The 17,434-nt window shown below is 39.3% G+C and overlaps 1 protein-coding gene across 1 annotated transcript in view; it reads left to right on the top strand.

Annotated features, from left to right (window-relative positions):
• The window catches only part of Samd5 (sterile alpha motif domain containing 5), a 420,211-nt gene that overhangs the window by 376,668 nt on the left and 26,109 nt on the right, over positions 1 to 17,434 (top strand). The window lies entirely within an intron of this gene.

The raw sequence follows: 17,434 nt of genomic DNA, 5'->3' as shown, positions 1-17,434 counted from the left end.
ACCATGACCAAGGCAACTCTTATAAAGGAAACATTTAATTGGGACTGGCTTACAGTTTCAGAGGTTAGGTCTGTTCTCACCGTGGTGGGAAGGACGGCAGCCTGCAAACAGACCAACACAGGGCTGGAGCTGCTCAGAGCTTTACATATTGATCCAAAGGCAGCCAGTAGGAGAATCTCTTCTACAGGCAGCCAAGAGGAGGTTCTCTTCTCACTGGTCAGCGAGTGAGCACTAGAGGACCTCAAAGCTCGCCTACACAATGACACACTTCCTCCAACAAGGCCACACCTCCTAATAGTGCCACTTCCTTTGGGGCAAGCATATTCAAAGCACCACAAACAGTGAAGAAAACTGGTCCACTAGAATGAGCTGACTAGAATTGTGGCTCAGAAGCTGGAAAATTCCCCTTCTCCATCCCACCCTCCATAAGTGTGGGCTCATTTGACATGCAAACCATGCATACTGCTTATGTGAGAGATGCAGCTGAGTTGCCGCTCAGTGTATGCAGGGAAAGTTTACACTATGTCCTACCTCTACCTTTCTTTGTCCTCTCCCTTCTCCCTGCCTTTGCTTTATCTCCTCTTTTCTCTCCTCTTCCTTCCTCTTCCATAACTCTGTCTCCTCTTCTCTATCTTCCTTCTTTACTCCTCTTTCTCCTTCCTCATCTATCTCCTTCTTCCTCAGTCTATAGAGTCATCTTCCATCATTGTATGACAACATAAAGGAAAAAACTGCCATTATTATGGGATTAGTTATTTACCCAATTATTCAGCCAATTAAAGCTGATTATAGTATTTACTGGTCTACAGATTAGTATGCCAATTATTAATAGCAGGGATGATTGACACAGAGACCAGGAAACAAATTTGGATGCTATGTGGAACTGGAAAACATGGTCCAGAAGCATAGAACACTTACACGGTAAGGCTCCCATTCCTAGCTCAGTAATGGCTATGGTTTACTCTCCTACAAGCCTTCCACTGATGTTTTTATGCAGAGAACCTGAAATCAAATCTTGTATCAGATAACAGATGTTCTCTTTGGTGGGAAACCGGTACATCACTAAAAGTAAAGTCCCAGTTGCAGACAGCTGAAGTGATGTATCCTGATGGTGCAGTAAGAACATGGCCTTGGAATTGAACCCAGCATCCCCACTCTCTGCTGTAAATTCCCTTGATAAGCGAGTTCCCTACGCACCCTGCACTCTTTCCTACTATACAACATGGAGAGCATAAAGCACACCTCATAAGACCACTGTGAGGATCAAATAACTCGTGTCTCTTCCCTCCTCTGTCTCTAGACTGAGCAATTGCTATTGAACATCAGTAAGTGACCTCCACATAGGTTGTAAGAGCTCTTATGTCCACTTGGGCACTGTGATCTGTGGGTAATCTAAAACTTCAGCTCATTGCAGGGCAAATATTTGGAGAACACAGATGCTGAAAGCATTGGATGACCAATTCCTGGTCTGAGACTTGGGAGGGACATTACCAACTTCTAGCAGGGACAGTTTGTGTTGGGAAAGATCTTTCCAATTTAAATAACACCTTGGATTTTGTGATACTATTTAAGAGTTATTCCTTTGACTAGAAGCCTTTGTTCCTATAAAAAGGAGATATTCCAAAGAGAACAACAGCGTATGAAATCTTGTTCATGTGCACAGTTTGTTTTTTAGTTGTATTCTTATTCTCCATAATGCTGTCTTTTTTTGGACTGCATGAAATGTCACATGCTCAGATGCATCTACTTTACAGAGCTTTAAAGCTGATAACCTGCACCAAAATGCATATTTTTCAGTGTTTTCTTATATATATATATATATATATATATACATACATATATATATATAGCAATTTCAAAGGTGTAACTGAGCTTAGCCATAAATTGCTGGTTTTAGCTCTGCATGGCAGGCAGCATTTGATCACTGACAACTCTGTTTTCTTCTTTGTTTCCTGACTAAAATCTCCACAGTCTCTATAAATATGTAAATTACCAAAATCACTAGTTTTCCATTATTTCTGCCCCTAAGCTGCTTAAAATGTTTCTATATTCTTGCATATGCAGCGCAAAACAGAGCAGCGGGTGACAGCTGCCTTTGGCTCCATTATCAAACCTCTATTTAGCAACTACTTGTTTCAAAATTTCTGATAATAACTTTTCCCCCAGGGTGGGATGCACATCATGTGCTGATGTGGGCAGAGCCCAGACTGGACCATAATACAACAGGAATGCAAAGATGGGTATGTGTTTGTGAAGACTGTAGAAATCTCACACTATGGGCAGTACTGCCTGTGAAGCTGTTTTTATGCTAGGATGCAGTTGGGTTTGTTTTTTTATTACTATTTCTTCAACTGATAGGACTCAAGTAATGAACTTAATGTGATATCTGTTGGGATTTACTTTCCTCTCCTGATTCATTGGCCATTAAGTTAATCTGTCATGAGATGGATCGTTGAGTCTCCATGCGGGATAGTACCACTTTGTGGCAGGGAAGGAGAAAAAAAATGCATGTTGCATAAATTCACATAGACTTGTCTAGACATACATATGTGCATTTAACTGTGGGAACCCAATAGAGGCAGGTTGAAAAAGGAGAAAACAGTATGAAAGGGTCTTTGATGTGGAATGCCTATGGAAAGGGTCTTGGGATATGTTTGCACAATTCAAACCTTTGTACTGAGATTGAGAAATCTGTTTTTGACTGCACAGCAGATCTGAGGCAATACCAAGAATGGAAAGTGTGTCCTGTCAATATCAGATGCAGAACAGGCGTATGCTAGACATCAGCATTAACCCTTGATGTGCATGGCCTAGGACCCCATCCATCTGAGTTTACTTGAATCTTCAAGGCTACGTTATACACCCAAATCCTAGAAGAATCTGCATTAAACCTGAGTCAGTATTACACAGTCTTACTGAAATGAAAGCCCATTAGATTTATGTGCAACTTTGCCCCTTGAAGGTCCTGCATGCTGTCCAAGAAAAAGAGTAGGGCAAAAACATTGATGGTGGTGATCCTTACTTGACATATTAGAAGATAGAGTCAAAGAAATTAAATATGACATTTATGGGAAATAAGTGAACTGGTACTGGCAAATTTTCTTATGCTCCAGCTGTCCTCATAGATAGAGTCTTGCTGGAACAGCTACCTTCTTTGCTCCCATATGCTCTGCAATTCTTCTCACACTGCAGCGGTAATGTAGACTGGCTGTGACAGGATTCTTATGGTTCTAAAATCCTGCAATGTTTGCTATTATCTAGCTGTTAACAGAAAGTTTGCTAACCAGTACCTGAAAACACAGGTCCCCCAAGTCTGCACATTATGCCTAAGGGGATGAAGCCAGTTCATAATATATCCAAGGTGACTGGGTGGACCCCAGAGCTCATTGTTCTAGGACTTCTGTTCCCTCCATGTGGATGCATTTAGCCCTCTATTATTTTGTTGTATGGTGCTATCTTTGTTTAAAAAACAGCAGAATATTTGGGTATATTCTATATTCTTCTAGAGGGACTCCAGAAGACTACTATCCAACGCCCCCTCCCTGTCCCCAGAACTCCTTCCCAGTAGAATGCAGACAAGTGTGATCAACAGTTTTCTTTTAAAGTTCTTAGTCATTATACACATCCCATTTAAGTAACAGATATTCCCTCACATGGCAAGAATCAGTTTCCCATCAAAATGAATGGCATCTTGGCTGTGCTCAGCTTCCATCAGTCTGATGAGTTTGCTCGAACTTCCTTCTCCCTTCTCGGTCCCCACAGGCAGTTAGCTGGCAGTTGGCAAGTACTGTTTGGGGGAGGACATGCCTCCTAAGATCCGTGGCTATCATTGACTGAGGGATTGGTGAGAGCAGAGAACCAATGTGTGTGAGAAGGAAACTTACGGGTTTGCCAGGTGACTGTCCCTACTCCCTGCTGCCCCCTTCAGGGGCCTCACTCTCTCCCTGCCCACAGTCATTCTCTTAGGGACTCTGGTCATCGCTGGGTAGGTACAGAATGCGACCAACATAGGACCTTGGATTCATGGAAAGCAGAGGTGAAAATTTCTGACAGTGAGTTCACTAAAAAGTTCACATTCCTTTGTCCAGAAAAGTCTCATATAAATGAGCAAAAAGCTTTCTAATTCTGCTCCAACACAAGGTGCTAAGCCAAAGAGCTTGTTTATTTCAAATTCTCCAGATAGTACAATAGAGCTGAATGAAGCTAGGTGATTGTTCTGGCCAGTCTATTTGTATTTTTTAAAAAAAAGAAAAAGAAGACTTTCTTTTCATCAATACAACAAATCACATGTAATTAATATGTAATTAAATTTTCTTTGTAAAAATAGTTTTTGCAAATAGATTTTGTAATTATATCTTCATGTATTAGTATGCTGAACATACTAGTGCATAAAACCTTTTCTATGCCTTGTTGGCAGATGGTACTACTAATTGTCAATGCCAGTCATATTTTCAGAGACAGAATTCATCTCTTGGTGATGTTTTCTCAGAAAAAAAAAGGAATGTTCTGTCAAATGTTACATGAGCTCCTTTGTGGTAGGTGAACATTATACATCATTATGTATCCTGTAACCTAGGGCTAAATTATTTATTCAAGGCTTTTGTGTGACTGAGCAGAAATTCTTATGAAAGGTAAAACTGTGGAGTTTATTCTTGATGTCATTCTTTTAGATTGCTCCTAAGGAATGGGCAGGACATTTCTTTGACTGCTTAGCTCCATGAGTGAGTCAATATCACAATGGTTTAGACAAGGTCATCATTACCTACAAAATTCTCCTGGCTTGCTTTTACATCTGGCTGTCTCAAATCTTCTTAAGTACCAAGATTTGTGAGTGAACCGGGCCAAACTGCAGGCCTTCTGCATGAGGTAGGCACATCAGTTCACAAACAGTGTGGACTCTGAATTCCTCTCCTTCTTTTTACAAGACAGAGAGCAGCATCCCAGGGATCAGCTGGTAGGATGTCACCGATGGTCATAAAGCCCAAACTGGGACCCAGATGAAACACCACTAGTACTGTGACCTAAGCAGCAAAACAGTTCTGCAACTTCTAGTCAACCCTTTCCTTTAAAGAACCCAAACACAGATTTCTTAGAAATGGCCTTCTGTTGATGAAAATCTTTCCTTTATTGCACATTTTTGATGGTTTATGGAATCATCCTCTCCTAGTGTCATAAATTCTGTTGTACCACTTCTGTCCTGTGTAACAAACCAACCCCAAGTGTGGTGTTCTGGGATAATGATGAGCTATGAATCTGTGCATTAAACAAGTGGCTGATCTCAGGTAGTCTAGCCATGCATGCATCCCACATTAGCTAGTCTGATGATATGGAAACTTCTCATTCACCTATCTGAAGATGGATGAGAAAAGGCCACATCTCTCTTGTTACTTGCCCATGTTTGGCCATCTTTTCCCATGTGGTAGTGACACATTTGAAGGAGTGATGCATTCAAGACTTCGGGATGCTTCAGTTTGAAAGTGGAACACCATTGCGTCTTCATACTTTTGGTGAAAACCATTAAAAAAAAAATTCCAAAAACCAGTGAGAAAGAGTTTATTTGTTGAGGGAAAATGTATGTGTAAACAAGGGGATTATACAAATAAGATTTCATACTTCCTATCTAGACCTACCTATTAAATAAAGACACCGAATCTGTATCCCATTAATTGGACCCAGTAACATGGGGTGGGGGGAAGAAACTTTATAAAGGGCATAATTGAGCAATTAAGAAAATCAGAACGTAGACAATAGATAAGAATTTTGTCCCAACATTAAATGTATTGAAGTTGAAAGCTCTTCTTTAGTAAGAAAACATCCTAGTCTCATGAGATATATCATCATACACTGTTGTAGCATTGCTCTTTTTTCTAAGCATAACTTGATAACACCTTATAGCCATCATAAAGCAAAGAAAACCTTAGGCCAGTAGTCATGACAACAGAAGAAGCAGAGCAATCTAGTGATGGCTAGGCCTATGGTCATTGAAGTGGACTCTTAACAATCTCTAGAGGGTGAAGGAGTGTCTAAGAACTCTCACCTTGGACTCCAGCCATTACTCCCTCCTGCCTCCAGCTGCACGTGAACTTGGGTAGTACTAGTGTACACAAGAGGTGAAAAGTTGACAGAAGGTGGAATTCTATGATGCAACTTCAGCAAAATGTTAATCAAAATGAGGTGGGACGAATGCTGGTTACCTTTAGTCAACTTGACAAAAATCAGGGTCACTTTGGAAAGAAAGAGCTTCAGTTGAGGAAACACCTTCATCAAACCATGTAGAAATATGTAGATGGCATTTTTAAATTAATAATTGGTATGGGAGGACTCAACCTACTATAAGTAATGCCACTTCTCCACAGGTGGTTCTGTACTGTATAAAAGCAGACTAAACAAGCCTTGAAGTAAGCCATTCCTCCATGATCTCTGCTTCACTTCCTGCCTTCAGATCCCTGCCTGGCATTTCTGCCTCAGCTTCCTTCCATGTGTGTTTTTAAGGCAAATAGACCCCATTCCCAAGGAAGTTGCTATTGTTTATGTTAGCTATCAAGAGCTCTTTAGGGATACTGTTACTTTTGAGTCACCTGTGCTCCTGTAAGTAGCCAAATAAACTTATTGGTTCACCAAGCTGGACTTGGGCAGAGAAATTCTGCTAGCCTTTTGTTGGTATCCTATCAGGTGTGAGCAGCCATTTGTTCATGTCTGTCCAGGAAAAGAGTTATGATGTCTGATAGACTCTCAAGTTGTTCTGAAATCACCACCGTCTTTAAGTTTTGCATTTATAACAAGACAATGGATGTTATGGAAATGAGACAGCAGATAGCACATACAATAGGTGATTCCCATTTTGCATTTTTTTCTGTAAATTTTAAATTTTTCCAGCTGAAATAAAGCAAAAATGATCTTTTTAAAGACAAATAAGCTTGATGCTGATCTACTGCCTACTCATTGTGCCTCCTAATCCTCTTAATTTTGGTCCCTTCAGTAGTTCAGGAAGAACACTAATTTACCTTCTCCTGAGGATAAGGCAATCTATGTCATGTGATTGGCAATGTGCCCAAGCCTACACAGTAGACATTCCATAAATGCCTACTGTTTAATCCAAATAGACTCATAATCAGGATATCTTCTATATGACTGCATTGCTACTGGTAACAATTTTTTAGAGTAATTTGAAAGGTTCAAGAAAACAAGGAGTGTATTTTATAATAGCAAACAATTAGGATATAGTGAATCCAGAACTGAATTGAATTAAGAGCAATCTATCCTCTAGTCCAAGGATGGGAAATAGATCAGATTACTATGCCTGACTTTTGGCTAAATAGCATAAGTTGTTTCTCCTTTTATTTTTATTTTCTTATTTTTATTTTTATTTACCCATCTGATGGCAAAGGAGAAAGTCTAACAAGACATAACATTTTCCAAAACTACTGGTCACTAATACATGTTGACTGACCTAGTCTCTGCACTACCCTAAGATCTAAGACCTCAGACAGAAAGTAAGGCTATGAGCTATGTTTCCACAGAGATCTTTTGTGCCAGAGTAAAGTCCCTGTGTTCATTTAGAATGTGACTTATAACTTCTGGGCCATAATGTTTTTTAAGATTTGAAGTAAGTAATCATGTCCCTGAAGTTAAATTCTCTAAGACCTAACAGAAACAAACACCAGAAGGCAGTAAGTGTCACCACATCCCGCTGATTTATGGCAGGGAAGGAGAATGAAATTTATAACCCTGGCACAAAACAAATTCATTGTCATTAGCATTCTGAATATTCATGTGTCGCTGCTCTTTCATCTTAAATATCTGCTTTTAGCTCTTTGGAGAGAAAAAAAGTAACAACACTTTTCCTTTAGTCAGGAAAGACTTGGCTATAATTTTGATTCAATGTTAAGTATAAATTTTCATCTTTAAGATTGGCTTTTATTTTATTTATTTATTTACTACTTGTGGTGCTTGAGATTGAACACAGGACCTTATGTGCCCTAACTTATAAAATGTGTTCCTATATTGTATTTTTCCTTCTTCATCTTCTTCCAAGAAGGTATGGGAGATTGTACAATTTCACAGCTAAGAAGACTTAAGAGATTGTCTTACACATTATCTTCTGAGACAGAAGAGGTGATGTGACTTGATAAAGACTGATTAGTGACCATCAGAATCACACAGAGGATCCATAGTACCTACCTAGGACTCTTTTAGTATGATGTGTGATTTTTCACTAAATCCTTTTATAGCAATTATTTAGTCATTTGTAATTTGATTTTCAACATCTCTTTGAATTTAAAAATCACTTGAAGCAAATTATCAGCAGTGTGCAATTGAAAAGATTGTCAGCTCCAGAACTTTCCCCTCAAATTTCCCTCAATGCTCTCTGCATTCCATGGAACTGGTCCTGGCAACAGACAGAGGTGAGCAGAGAGCATTTACATCCAAACTGTGTCTTCCTTTGTGACATCCTGGAAAGCAGCACAGCCGTGTATGGCTTCTTGAGTGTCCTCTCAGAAACAATAAGAAGACATCATAGGTGGTCAGTACCGAGTTCGATAAGGCCAGAACTAAAGTCCATCTTACTCCCCACAGTTGTGAGGGCCACTATGTTTTTATCTCTGCCATAAATGTTAACAGCTAGAAGAATGCAGAAAATATTGTTAAAATCCAAAACCTGAGTTGATACAACTCGAGTTTAGACAATCCAACATTTAATAATCATTTAGGGACAGGGTTTTTTTTACAGCTCTTCTGAGGCAGGCACTGGTATAGAGTAAAATAATGTCTATTAGCTAGTGGCCATGTAAACAAAGTAATAACAAATAGCAATCGAATGGAAAAACGTATCTGGAGCTTCTTATATCCTTGATTCTATGATTATACTAGAGAACACTTTTCTGGCACATAAAGGAAAATGATCTCTCTCTCTCTCTCTCTCTCTCTCTCTCTCTCTCTCTCTCTCTCTCTCTCTCTCTCTCTCTCTCTCTCATGCATATATGCACATATAAACATACAAAAACATGCCCATGAGCACACACATGCACAATTATAACAAATGAATTTAAGAAATTATATAAAATTGAATAATAACAAGGACTGGGGTGTGGCTTAATGGTAGAGCACTTGTTTCCCATGTGTAAGGCCCTAGGCTCCATTCTCAGTAACAAACAACTGTATTTTCCTTTATATTTGTTTCCTTTGAGTAGAAAGTCCTTCCTGTAGAATCTTCCAGTTACACCTATTTGCCTCCATCAGAATCCTTTTGGCACCCCTGCTCTTATCTTTGGGACAGCATTCAGGATGGCGCTAATATTTCTTAGTCATCCTGCCTCCCTCCTTCCACGGAAACTCTCTGCAATGTCTAAGGAAACCAAAATGGTTTGAATAGTTGCCATCATTAGCATGCATTTCTGTATGATGCGATTGTTGCATTTTTGTAGTATGATGATGGAGGAGGGGTCATTTCAGGCATGTGTCAGTTGTTAGAAGAAAGTTCTCCAATTTTGTTTTAAGGCTAAAGATAAATCTGACCCCTTTCAAATTCTCAAATATATAAACTGTATCTCCAGGTAGAATTCTTATTAAAATCTTATGGTTATGAGTGTGGGTAGGGTGAGTTGGGTGAGTAAAGATATTTCTTGGATAATAAAATGGAATTCTCCAATCAGTTCTGCTGTAATTAAATTAGAATTTAAAGCTAAAAACCCAGACGTTCAATGGCGTGTTCAATAACTCGTGCTGGGATCTACCCTTCAGTAGTGCTTATCTTTCCAAGGGGCATAGTTAATTTCTTCAGTGCTCGGTAAATTATTACAGAAATTACAAATCTACTAGAAAATCCATACAACTAATTGTAAATTAATAGATTCCTAAGTGTGAAGGAGCGGGTAATAATGTAGATGAGTTCTTCAAAGCTCATGGCTGTCCCAGCATCAAGGGCTGGGGGCTCCAGCTGCTTCATGTGACATCTTCAAGTGTAAACACATTTCCTCCTTCCCCCTACCTCTCCCTACCCACCCCTTCACTTCCCACTGATTTAGTCTGCCACTGCAGAGAATAACATTTCCATTAGCCACCTACTGTTAAATCGCAAAGTAACGATGATAAAAAAAAAAAAAAATCCAAACAAACCAATAGAGGAGCAACTGGGTTTACTGTCTGCCTCCAACATTGTGTGTGGCATAGTCAAGCAAAAGGAAAACAACAGGAAAGGTTAAATAAATTGTGTCTAACAGGGAGCTCTGGATTGTGGGTTTGTATGAAGTATAAATCTGACTATGGTAAATTGTAATCATTTGGTTGGTATGCTGCACAATTACTCTTCCCTGTTTCGTCTGTAGAGCCTTAAATTTTAGTGTGGGATTAGATGGTTGTTTCTGTGTATATGCCACATCACTGCCAATCAATTTAGGGCAATTACGGGCTTGTCAATAGAAAATCAACAATTATCATAATTATGTTGAGGTAATCAATGAGGTTGCCAAGGCTTTGCTGTGTCCTATGCATTTGAATGACTGCAGAAAGAAACTATGTAAGACTATATTAACTCAACCCTGCACAGTTGACAGAAGGCTTTGGTATTGCATTTTTTGTTGTTGTTGTTTTGCTAGGAGTAGGTTAGGGCAGATGTTAATCACATTCTATAGATGAGAGAAACTAATTCAGAGACGTTATAAAACCCATGTCTAGTTACTAGCTGGAACGCTTGCCGCAGGCTGACTGTCTCATTCTAGGGATGCTGACATACACTTCACTGTTTAAGTTTCCTATGTGGTTGTCTTGGGACTCATACCTCTAAGTTTACATGATATGCTCATACCTGGGCCATGTAGTGTTAAGGGTAGGGGACTTACAAGGACATTTGTTCAAACAGGAGCAGCTATCACTGTGAAGAGGCTGCTCAGAGGGACCCAGGACTTCATCCCTCGTAAGTCTTTCTAGTTGACAGGGAATGTTGGAAATAGGTTTGCCTAGGTCTTGCTTATCCTCTGATGAAGGAGGAAGCTTGGTACCTAGCACAGAGACCTGGAAAAGTACCTAGCATTCTGACCTCTAGGGTCTGTTACTGTTTCAAAGGCTAGACTTATTTATTAACCACATATCTGTGATTTCTGGGATGATGGTTAGTTTTGTCAACTTTGACACAACCTAGAATTACTTGGAAAGAGTCTCAAGGAGGAACTACATATATCAAGTTGATGTGTGGACATATCTCTTGTCTTGATTACCTTTACTGACATGGGAGACCCAGCCTGCTAGTGAACATAGCTTGGTTTGTACAAATGTAGAGAAATGGCCATTCATGCATTTTTCTCTCTCTGCTTTGGACTGTGGATCGGACTAGCTATTTCAAGTTCCCTGACTTCCCCACGATAATGGACAGTATCCTGACATTGTAAACCACATAAACTCTTTATCCCTAAGTTGCCTTTGTCAGCATATTTTATTACAGCCACAGAAATGACATAGTGATATACGAGGACTTCTGCTCCCAAGCCAATTTCAATGTTGATGAGATGGGGTGGTGAAAAAGAGCTCTCTGCTCTCTCAGCTTCAGGCTGAAAGGTGGGCCAGGGAGTATTTCTACCAGGAACTGAATTCAGCTAAAACTGGTTGAGTCCAGCAATTACTGGTTTAACAGGGGTGCACTCTCTAGCTTCTTGGGATGTGGTTTAGGAAATAACCAGATTGTGGCTAGTACATTTCCATTTGATCAGGAAAGACAGGGTTCTAAGATGGAATGGTTTTAATTTAAGGCAATTTAACCAAGTTATAAACAGCCTCCTTATTGCTGTTATTTGATGTTTTTTCTCCATATGCACATATGTATCTTGTGCTTTGAAGAACATAAACCCAGTGAAAAAGATTTAAATCTTAAGTTGAGCTAGTCAAGCACTCACTATTCAATCAAAACACAAATTCAATATATATAAATAAACCAAACAAAACTAAAATAAAGATAAATATATAACAACCATGATGATTGAGGATTGTTGATTTAATGTGTTAAAGAACTCAGTCTCTAAATATAGAACTGGAGTAAATATAAATTTAATTCTACCTCAAGTTTCTTTCAAATCATTAATTATATATGAAGCTTAGTATTTTTACAATGTGAGCTAGAGGGCTAGAAAAAAGGCTCAGTGTATGGAGTGCTTGCTGTTTCTCCAGAGGACCCATCCATGTTTGGTTGCCAGCACCCATATTATATAGGGATATACAGTCCTGTGCACAGAGGCATATAGGGGCTCTGTAGGCACCTGTATATATATAACATATGTTCACACAGACATACATTCTCATAAATAAAAATAAAATAAATCTTATGATGTGGCCTGGAGGCACTTTTATTGATTAACTGTTAAGGTTGTATTAAAAATGTGAATGTTCAAGCATATAATATATATATATATATATATATGTATATATATGTATGTATATATATATGTATATATGTACATATATATATATGAATATTTATTTATACATTTTAAACAAAAAATATATTGAAGTAAAATTCCATGATTGAATACCAGTTGGCAAGGAACAATAGTGAATCTCTGTGGTCTAAAGGAATGATTATGTTGAGCCCTCTCCCACTTGTGATGATGTAAGGAGACAGGGCCTTCGGGAGGTGACAGATCATGAAGAACATTAGTGCGCATATAGGAGGAGACACTGGGATGCCTGCTTCTCCTGTCTCTCTTCATCATGGACAGAGGCAGAGATCAAAAGATGAGATTTAAAAACAAAGCCGGAGTCTTCTGATCCAATGGCATAGTCATCTGTCTTTTTTTCTTCCATAAAAAATTCAGTTTGATTTTTTTGAGTTTCCTTTAGTATCTTTTTATTTTACATGCTTAGGGATTATCTTCAGTACTAGCTACAGTGGCACATGCCACTTTCATCCAGCATGTGAGAGGCAGAAGCAGGTGGATCTCTGCGATTTAGAGGTTTAGCCTAGTCTACAGAGCTAGTTCAAGTCAGTCAGGGCTCTTGAGTGAGACTCTGTCTCAAAAAAATTTTTTTGAGGGTCGCATAATTTTAGTGGCTATACAATATAACACTTTATATGTCAACTATCTGTCCATAAAGTCCTGACTGGGAATTCCCACGTTTGCTACTCATCCTTTTCTAGATCAGGTGGCTGCTCACATCATAACTATTTGCAGAAGAAAAAATGTAAAATTCATTAGTTCCAAAATATTGACTTGACCGAGTGTATTTGGACTTTTCCCATTTAGGTAAAGGCTTTAAGCATTCCCAAGCCTAAGCTAATACCCAAGTCAAGGACTTGAGATTCATTAGAAAGTGCTATAAAGTTCCAGTGTAGTCCATCAATTCCCATCAAAGGAGCCCAGGGGGATTATATGCCACCTCCAAAACTATGTAATTGTTGGCCAAGAGGGGAGAGAGTAGCTCTGCTGATGGAGATGCACCTTCTCATCTGTACCAACAGGTCTCAACATTGATAGATACAGGAGTCCTTTACAATATAAATCCATCCCATTTGCTTTTTCTCATCCTGAAATGTGATTCAGAAATAATATAGCTTACATGCACTTCCTCAATCGATGTACATTTCCTTAAGATTTGAAAAAAGTATATATTTTGTGTTTTACCTGCATACAGATATATATGGAATATGTTAGCAGAGCCTGCAGAACCCAGAAGGGAGAACCAAACTGCTGGGACTGGAGTTGCAGACACCTAGGAGACACCATGTGGGTGCTGGGAATCAAATTCTGCTCATTTTTAAGGGCAGTAAGGGCTCTCCAGCTGCTTGTCCAGCCCCTCAACTTAAAACTTAATATGATTATTAAGTAAAGGGAAAATCATAATTAAAATGGTAGGTATTTCAATATTTATGCTTAGACACAGCATCACTGGCAGATATAGCTCATAGTTATATCCAGTCTCTATAAAAATGACAGCTATATGCACAGCCTAATACAAGCCTGTGATGTGGGGAATTAATGCACTTCTCCTGGAATCATTACCACTGTTAATTCAATTTTCTGAATATCTGAACAAATCTTGCTAAAACACTGAAAGAAAAGAATATATACATAATTCTGAATTCCTAGAGAATTCAAAGAACCTTAAAACCTATTGCCCCAAATAATTTAGTTCTATGTTCGAAGCCAAGTAGTTGTAGGATCAGGAAATGACATAGTGATTTCATTTTCACTAGTATTGAGAAGGACATATACCCACTACATAAAAGACAGTTCTGTTACCGCCCAGCAGTAACCTTAAAGAGAGGGTTATTCTGGGAGATGGAGTTAGAAAGAAAAGCCACAGTAAGAGAGAGTTTGGGAGAATACAGGGTGGCCAAAGGTATACCTGTCCACGTGGAAGGTTAAAAGACGGGAGTCGTGAATGCTTAGCAATCTTCAATTTAATGCCCTGTTTGTAACAAGCCAACAGATAGAATAGGTGAGGTAAACCCCTCCCACAAGTTCGTCAGCATGCCAGCCCAATCAGTGACTTCTCTTGGTCTCTGTAGAGATAGGACTTCCCATGTAACTGGAACCAGAAGCGAGGCGTGGCAAATAGCAGGAGGTGGGCAGAGAGGTGTGGTTATGAGAGGCAGCCCTCAATCCAGGAAGGTTACACAGTTCATTACTGTGTAGAGCTCTGATACACACTGTGTAATGCATAAGCATCTCTAGAAATTGCCTACAATGCTGGAAACCCCCACCATTGAACAAAGCAAGACAGTGTTCCTACACATTTCAAAAAATTTCCCCTGGGAAGTATGAGCTCTCCTAGAGAATATCTGATCCAAGACCAAACTGCTTCCCTTTGTTGTATGTAGAACAGAAGAAATTTCTGTTCTGCAGGTTGGGGGAGAAAGCTTTTGTTATCCATGGTACAAAAGGATGTTCTGTGTAAGATAGAACGTGATTCTAAGTTGTCTGTTCTTTCTTATCCAAAACTGCATGGTGGGTTAGGGGATGGAGATGGCTTGTGTGCTGGGTTAAGGGGCTAGAGAGATAGCCCAGTGCGTAGAAGCATGTACTGGCCTTGCAGAGGACCAGCACCCATATCAGGTAGCTCAAAACTGCCTGTAACTCTTCTAGACTCCTCCCACATCTGTATTCACATACACATGCAAACACATAGACACACATACATATATGCAGACTTGTAAAAGAATAAAAATAAATATTTGAATAAAAAAATAAGATGTTGGATCTAAGATAAGAAAAATGGGACCTGATGGTTCTCTTACCTCAAATGCAATAAGAGCCCCTCCTTTTGCAACCCTCTTATACCAACCACACATAGGCTCTGCAGTTAGCCTTCATTTCTCTCCACTTCTCAAGATTGTTTACTACAGATAGAATTTTGGTTTCCTCCTTTGCAAAACCTAAGCTCAATAGATCGTAGACCCAAAATCCAAGGCTCTGCTTGACAATCTACCTTCCCCCATCAGAATTTTACTCTACTTATCCTGTATCATCTTGTTGAATCACAAAAGGAACATTGTAGAAATTACTATGGGGTTGTTTGAATCACATTGACAAAGTCACTTCTCGCCATGTGTTTCTGAACTAGAAGTGGAAAAAAAAATCAATAAATTCATATTTAACTTACAGAATGCCATAGAAGTTTCTGCTGTGCTTCGGAGCAAGGAAACATGCTGCCAGTCTGTTCTTCCTGATAAGAGCATTCTCTGAGTTCCAATTTGACTGTTTATTTCTCTTTATTGTATAAAAGCCTGTGGCAATCAATGAGAGAACCTTTCATATTTGGTTTCATCAGAATTTGCATATCAAAAATATTCAACGATGCAGTCATATATCACATAAAAATATACAATTCAAGCATGGTATTTTTCTTAGCATTTTTTAAAATGAAAAGACACCTTAAAGCAACACTTTTTTGTGTGTTCTAAATGTTTTTCAAGGCAGCCCTTCATATCTAGCTTTCATTTCTATTTTACATAAAGTCATGGAGAAATGCAATAATGTGATTTTTTTTCTTCTGGAACACTAACATCACTTTTCTATTGTCTTGTTTTAGCATTATATATGGCACATTTGTAGACTGGGTGCAGACGAGCAGTACTCCAGCTTTATAATTGAGCAAGATGAAGCACAGAAGTGCTGATAGGCAAGAACAAGGCCTGCACCAAATACTTCAGGTCACCTGGGGACTTGTCAGGGAGTTGGCATCTACAGTAGCCAGAACTTGGCTTACATGAAAGTAGTCTCATCCATAGATTGGCACACCCAGGAGGGTCATTTTTACACAAGTCCTCACAGAATGACAAGCATCTATATCATTGGGATTCTCTTTAGGATTTTACTTTTCATAGCTAGCAACTGGAAAATAATATTTAAGTCATATACATAATAAAATTATCTTTCTCTTACATCTTCTAAGCCTCCCCATGTTAAGCAAGATCTTATTATATAGCCCAGACTGGCCTTAAACATGGGGCTTTCATGCCTCAACCTCTTGCTGGAAGTTCAGGAATGTTCTACTACACCCAGCTCCTTCTCTTTCTCCTTGAAGAGAAAGCAAAGCTGTAGTGGATCTTATAGAGGAGGGGGCAGGGAGAGACAGAAAGACAGAGACAGAGAGAGACAGAGAGAGACAGAGAGAGACAGAGAGACAGAGACAGAGTGTTGGTATTGGGAGGGATGATGTTAAATCTTAGAGGAAGAGATGCATGCCACACCCACACAGCTGTGTGTAGCCTCAGAGAATATTGCTGTGTGTTCACAGCACACACCCAGACAGGCTGCTCATGCAGTAGGTTTGTCTGTAAAAGGATCATCCAGTGACTGCTGTGTTTTAAAGCATTTTTTAATGAAATTATGGAGACATTTCCAGATTAGTGTTTTATATTTTACACCATAAAAAGAGTGGGCACATTTCCTGTAAGGCAAAAGATAGGGGAAAAAAGACCCAAACCAGGACAGCAGGAGTCAGTCCTTCACTGGAAGCCAATGTCTGTAACTAGGCACAGAGCTGCGGAACAGATTTCAGCATTTCTTCAGATCTCTTTCTCCTTTGGGACAATGTGGATCAAATCCCATCTCACACAGAAGAATGAGAAGTACCAACATATGCATTAGACAATAGATTGGGCAAGCCGTGCTCATGAAGATAGAGTGGGGGATAGAACAGAGCCAGTTGAGGCTGGGAGACAAAAGTAGTGGTGGCTTTCCACCACAGATGTGGCTGTGTGTGGGACAAAAATGGGATGCAGGGAGAGCAAAGCTGGGGTGGAGGTGGAATTTTTTGAGGGGAGTCAAAGTTGTTTCAAAGGATATAAAATAACTGTATTAGTGTAGAAAGATCCCTAATTAAGAAATTTCATGTCTCATGCTCTTTACTATTTAGGATGGAGATTATAGCAGGTAAGAAAACCTGGAGCTGAAATGCCCTTCCTTGCTGTGTAAAGTCAGGAAAAAAATAACTATTCTCTCTA

Source organism: Mastomys coucha, unplaced genomic scaffold, assembly GCF_008632895.1.
Source record: "Mastomys coucha isolate ucsf_1 unplaced genomic scaffold, UCSF_Mcou_1 pScaffold2, whole genome shotgun sequence".
Classification (NCBI taxonomy): Eukaryota; Metazoa; Chordata; class Mammalia; order Rodentia; family Muridae; genus Mastomys; species Mastomys coucha.
This window is presented reverse-complemented; position numbering and strand designations above follow the sequence as displayed.